This window comes from Xiphophorus couchianus, chromosome 20, assembly GCF_001444195.1.
Source record: "Xiphophorus couchianus chromosome 20, X_couchianus-1.0, whole genome shotgun sequence".
NCBI classification, from domain to species: Eukaryota; Metazoa; Chordata; class Actinopteri; order Cyprinodontiformes; family Poeciliidae; genus Xiphophorus; species Xiphophorus couchianus.
Window position 1 is genome coordinate 27472008 of NC_040247.1, and position 6681 is coordinate 27478688.

The window sequence follows — 6681 nt, forward strand, 5'->3', positions numbered from 1 at the left end:
GTTGTAATGAGATAAAATGTAAAGAAAAAAAAGTTCATGCTTTTCCACATCCTCTCCTTTGCAGATGGCCTCTCCCCTGTGTGCATATCCCACAAAATGCAGGTTATTATTCCTACTACTAATAATACGTATCCACTACGTACTGATGTTTTTTCTTTTTTTCTCGTCCTGGCGGTTTATGAGCTGCTGAATTAGACGGCAGCCAGATTTGAGAAAACATAAATAACCGGTGCTGGACTCCTGTGCCAGATCTTCAGAGTGAAATAGAGAGAAAGAGGAAACAGCAATTTGTGAGATTGGCCATGTGAATAAGACTTTCAGAAATTGATATGCTAATTATTTCCGTCAGAATGCCGCGCTGGTGGCACATTTGCAAGTAAATGGCAAAGCCAAAGTAAAGTGTCTGTGGGATTCTGTTGATTCTGCTCTAGCGCTGTTATCGCAACACAAACGCGAAAAACTCTGTGATAAAATAATGCCCTTTAAAAAAAACAAACTTTTGTGAAAAGAAAAAGGGAATTATTCCCTGCTGTGTTAAAGTTTCATTGTGCAGCAGTGAGCTGTGTACCCCGGTAAGTGTTTTCCTCTTAGCTGCTCGGAAACCGGCAGGTATTGTCAGAGGCGCTGCGCTTCAGGCTTATTTTGTGGAAAAAAGGCTCCAGAGCTCATTTCTCTGCAGGGAAAAAGGTCCCAGGGTGGGTCTTTAGTCTTTATGGCTGTGCAGTGTGCATGCCTGGGAGAGAGAAAAAAATCAGAAGAAAGCGTTTTGTAAAAGCTTTAAAAAAAACAACAAACATCTGTATACTGGGAACAAGTTTCCTGGTTTCCCTTCATTTTCCGCTTGATATTTACAGTTTAACTCAATGTCTGCTTAGCTTTGGAATCAAACATGTTGTGCATGCTTCTCTATCCCTTCATGTTCCGTTTGCATAAAACATTGTCTGAGCTTCCTGGTTTATTAGTAAAATATAATGCACGGAGTCCAGGCTTGTGCCAGGTAATTAATCCGTTGTCGTCCGAAGACATTGCTGCAACGTGACGTTACTGGCGTTTGTGGTGTAACATCTGGATGTAATAGAACTGATGCATTAATTACGGCTGCACCAAGTCACCTTACTGTAAGAGGAATACTGCAGACAGCACCCGGCATAAATTACCCCTGCTAATTTAACATCGAGTTAATGTACAGCTTTATAGCTACAACCTTAATTGCTTGGAGCACTACTTACACCTTAGGTTGTTGCTCTGTTTTTCTTTATGATATAATTGGCATCCGAACATGTGGTTGTAAAGCAGTTTACGACAGTACAGTTTATTGAGCTCTGTGTTAGTAGTATTGACTCAGGAAGGAAATGGTTGAAAAATAAAGCAAAGAGAAACAGGATTTTTCTTCTTTTTTTTTAATTTAGAAAAATCTAAAAAGTGAGTTATGTTTTTGCATGAAGCTGTCCTTTGTAGAACCTTTGGCTTCGATCTGACATATTTAAATAAGACGCACACAAAAGAAAGCAAAACGTATGGCTGTAAAGGGGGTAAATACTTTTTCACAGCACTGTACATTTACCGTCCAACCCTATTTGAAACACCGAGGCAAGACGTTATGTTCGATCCAAGTATTTACACCATTTCCAACAGCTTGCCTTTTCACCTTTGACCTCTGTCAACCGACACTGGTGAGCTGAGTTCGGAGGAAATAATCTCACCAGTATTATTTAGTTCTTCATGTGAGGAACAGCAAAGATCATCTGCAGGTGTTACATTGCCTCGATCTCTCACAAGTGACTACAAGTCTGATAAGACTTGATGAGTCATGCTTATTTCAGTGGATCACTCTCATTCCAGCCAAACGCAATCATTTAAAACAAAAATAAATATAAAGAATGGCCCTGTCCGTCCAGAAAGCCAGCCATTTGCTGCGGGACTTTAAGTTATCTCCATATTTTAAACGGTGGTTTGGATTGATGATTTCCTGCAGCCATTAATCTTTATTGCGCTGCAGCAGGAGCCTTGGCCGTCCCTCAGACGGCAGTAAATTGTAAACAAGGAAGTAAAACGGGAGAGTTCATTTACGCCTCCCCTGCTGGGGTGAAGAGTGTATTAAACCCCATAAACCTAAACAAAAAAAAACACACACCAAAAAAAGACCTTGCTGGGTGAAGGGAGTGCCAAACATGCGGGCAATTGAGAAACGATTAAAAAAAGAAATGGGGGAGCCACAAAGAAGAGAAAAAAAAATCCTCTCAAAATTGCTGAAAATGTAGAAATGGTGTGTGCTCTCCCTTCATCAGGTCTGTGTGTGAAGGTCTGGAAGTCTGCCACAGGAGAGCACAGAAATAGAACAAATCCTAAAAAAGAAAAGAAAAGAAAGAACATACAAAATTGCAGAAACAGGATGAGTCAGAGTGCTTTAACTGGACTGAGGTTCTGTGAGTAGTACTGACTGTTGCAAGTGTTTGGCTTGTCAACAAGCCCCTTTTTAAAAACCAGTTAGCGCCAACAAGCTGACTGTAAACCACAACTACAAACTACTTTAATCAACTGCTCTCTTCCTGTGAATCTAGCTCCAAATCTTTATGCTCATACAATCAAAAGTTATCAATGGAAGTTTATAGAGACACAAATAACAAGCTAAATGTACCCAAAATTATCTGTTTTTTAAAAAATTTATTTTAGATTTGAGCAAATCATTTAAAAATAAACACTGTGGAGTTTGCAGCTTTCCTTCTGTTTTGCACGGTGCTGGTTGTAGAATCTTTAGTCTTTGGTTTTATTGTGGAGATTAATCCAGCTGCTAAAAACATAAAAAGTCTGCTACGCCATCTATTAAGTTCCCAACATGCTGGGTTGAGTTAATCATCGCCTTCCTGAAGAGATGCTTCCAAACCTGAATTCCTTGAAAACAGGTGGAAGTTTCATGAACATAACATCATGTAATGTTTAGCTCTCGCAAAAAAAAACAAAACAAAGAAAAAAAGAGAGTGTGCACGGTGAGAGAAAACATAGATGAGTGAAATGAAATGTATGGATATTCTAAATATGACTAGGATCTCCTTCTTCTGTTTGATGTAGGCTCTCCATCAAACATTTAAAGTTGAACAGCTATCCTTTAAAAAGGATAAATTTCCATGAGGAACAGTGAAAATACAGTACAGATGCAGGAACTTGTAGTCCCCAGACGCTGGAGCCTGTTGGCAGGAAGCAAAGCTGAAGGTTTGCACCAATCAATACTCCATCAAAGGTTCTTCATGTGCAGAAGCTGTGAGTCCATCTTGCCTGAGCAGAGTGAACATCCCTTTGGTAGCTTTCCTCCGCACCTCTCTGAATTCAACCCTTCAATTATTTAACGTCTTCTGAAGGCTGGAGCAGCTTTGAAGTGAAATGACTGTTGTGGTCCGATGTGGAGTTAAAACATATTTGCTTCATAAGTTGATAAACAATATCAACAACCTTTCTGAAAGGTTAACAGGAAGTATCTTGCTGTTGACGTGTCAAAGTCAAACAGGTCAACTAAATTGCTAGAGGCCACCTGTGTGTAATTTAAATCCAGCTGTTCTCTGAAGGCCTCTGAAGCTTGTGAGAGGACATTAGAGAACAAACAGCATCAAGTCGACAGATCGAGGTCGAAGTTATGGAGAGCAAAGTTTGGTTATGTATCTCACACCATCATTCATGCATGAAAAAATTACAGTACAAATGCAGCATAGCAAGAAATTTGTGGTGTGGGGGGCAATCCAGTTTGCCTCAGAGAAGAGGAAGCTGTTGGAGAACCTTCTTCCTGACACTGAAGGTGTTGATGGCCCATGTCAAGTCCTTGGAAATCTAGACATCAAGGTACTTGCTTTGAACCATTTCCATAAGACTCCCATTAATGAATATTGGAACAAGGGTGGTTTCCGTCCTCCAAAGGTCAATGATGAGATCCTTGATCCTCCTTGCACTGAAGCAGAGATCGTTCTATAGGCACCAGCCCACTACCCTGTTGACCTCCTGCCAATAGGCTGAGTCATTTCTGTGGTGTTTCAGTATCAGTTTATTGCTGTGTTGTCTTCAGCAGACTGGATATTCAGCTGAGCAGTCAGGTGTGTTTAGTGAGCCCTGAGGTGCACCAGCGTTCAGAGTGACAGGGCAGATGGATTTATGTGGATTCTGACAGTCAGTAGTTTGTCTGTCTTGAAACCCAGGATGTAGCTCCAGAGAGACGGTGTTATACCAAGCATTAAGAGTCTGTCTTACAGTCTCTGCAGTACTATAATAGTAAATACAGAGCTAAAGAGTAGCGGGCCCGACTTTCTAAGTGGTTGAGATGATCACTATTGACACTACATCTGATAAAGAGTGATTTGTCCTGAAGGCAAACTGATCTGGGTCCACCTTTCTGTGGCTGCTGTTCTTTATCTGTGCTATGACCAGAAACCAGAAACCACTGGTCATTAGAGTAATTAGAGTGGTCAGAGTGTGTTTTCAGACATACTCAGACCACAGCCTGGGACGGCAAAGTGTTGGAAAGACCAGTCTGCATCTCGGTGAGTAATTGGACACACTCCTTCAGCACCCTTCCAGTGATGATGTTTGGGTCTATTGCTTTAATGTCCTGCACATTCACCCTTAGCTTCCTCTGCAGGCCGAGAGGTGGATTAGCTAGGATCAAAACGTGTTCGTGTGTTAGTGCTAACACACACTGGACCCGCTTTGGCATCTAACCCCACAGAAAGTTGCGTTGGATGATATACACAGAAATTAGAAGAGTAATTAGAGTTAATGGGGCCTTGCAGACCACAATCAACCAAAGTAAAATGCTTCCGCTTTGGGATGAAATACAAACTTAAATATTTTACTCCCAAAAAAGACAGTGAGTAGGAGCTTAGAAGTATTTAAAAAAGTAAGAACGAAGTAGTAATCTTGTCTGAGCAGCTTTGAGTTCACTGCCGGACCAGCGTTTGCGTGTGCTGGAGGGATTTGTGGCATGTACTCTCAAGTGAATGCTCACTCTCTCTGGACTCCAGTTGTCTGTTGACGAACCGTTGAGTCAGAACCTGTTCTTATGTCAGGTAAAAAACAGAATGTAAAAAGTTGAACACCAGCAGTGACACTTGGCCTTGATGAGCCCGTCAAATCCAGACTTCAATCCCATGAGAATCAGCAGCAAGATTTTATGTCTTTTGTCAACATACAGTATGTTTTGTCATATGTCTTGGCTCAAAAGATTTGAGTTTTTGCGCCATTAAGAACTGGCTTCAGTCAGGTTCAGCCTCTAGATGTGCAAATTTGGCAGAGACCTTTGACCTATGACCCAACAGCTTCTACCCAGAAATTAGGTTATGAAAATAACCCAAACATTTAATTTTACTTTTAAGATATTTTTAAGTCAAGTAAATTTTAAACCTGATAGAATGATAAAAACTACCTTAAATTACTGGTTTTAATATACTATTGTCAATCTAAACTTAATAGTTAATTATTAAAATCCCTGTTTTTTCCCTTATCTTTTGGCGCCGGATACTTGACAACCACTGGAGGAAGGTTGTGAAGACACTATTTCCTGGTGTCGAATTTGATATAAATAATTCTCAAGACGACAGCATGGACTACGATGTTTATCTTTTCAATGGGAAGCAAACTACACTGGATGGAGAAAACTCAGAGCAAACGGAGTTTTCAGAAGAGGATACTCTTGAAGATACGACTGTAGTACAGAACAACATCTCCAATCTTTCTAAACGCTGTGACTTATCAGGCCATTGTGGGAGTTTTCAAAGAGTTCAGACTGAAAACTCAACTTTGGAGAAAAAGGCATTTGAAGACAAGACGCATGTAGAGACTGTCCTCTTAGGGAACAACTTAGCTAATTTTCCCAAAGAAGAAACTTCCCCGGATGGGGAAAAGACGGTCGAGTCTAAAAAGTCAACCACTGCTTTAACAAAAGCGGCTTTAGAAGACTGGACCCATGCAGAGAAATCTCTCCCAGGGATCGATTTCTCTGAGCATAAAGCAGAAACTTCCCCGGCTGGGGAAGTTTGCAGTGAAAAGAAGCAAACTTCAGAGGTTGAGTCCAAAGACTCAACCTTTGATCTGACGAAAGCGGCCTTAAAAGACCAGACCAGATGTGTCGTAGGGGACAATTACCCCAATCTTCCCAAATCTCCCAAGATCCAAAGACCCATTTTACCCGGTTGCAACATTTGCAACGAAGACGAAAGACATTGCGCAGAAATGAGCAAATGTTCATTCAGATGTTGCACTAAAAAATTTTGTTGCACCTGTTAAGGAAATACACACCGCATTTTGACCGACACCATGTTTCATCTGTCACTCTCCTCCTGATTTTGTCTTGGTCCAGTCTGTTGTCCAGATGAACACTGAGGTTTTCATATTGTTCAACAACCATCACTTATTCTCCAATCTAAAAAGTCAACCTCTGCTTTAACAAAAGCAGCTTTAGAAGACTGCACCCACGAAGAGAAATCTGTCCCAGGGATCGATTTCTCTGAGCCCAAAGAACAAACTTCCCCGGTTGGGGAGCAAGAAGCAAACTTTAGTGGTTGAGTCCAAAGACTCAACCTCTTTAACAAAAGCAGAGGTTGAGTTTTTAGCTGGGAGAAGAAGTGATGGTTGTTGAACAATATGAACACCTCAGTGTTCATCTGGACAACAGACTGGATCAAGATGAGTCTTTGGGCCTTG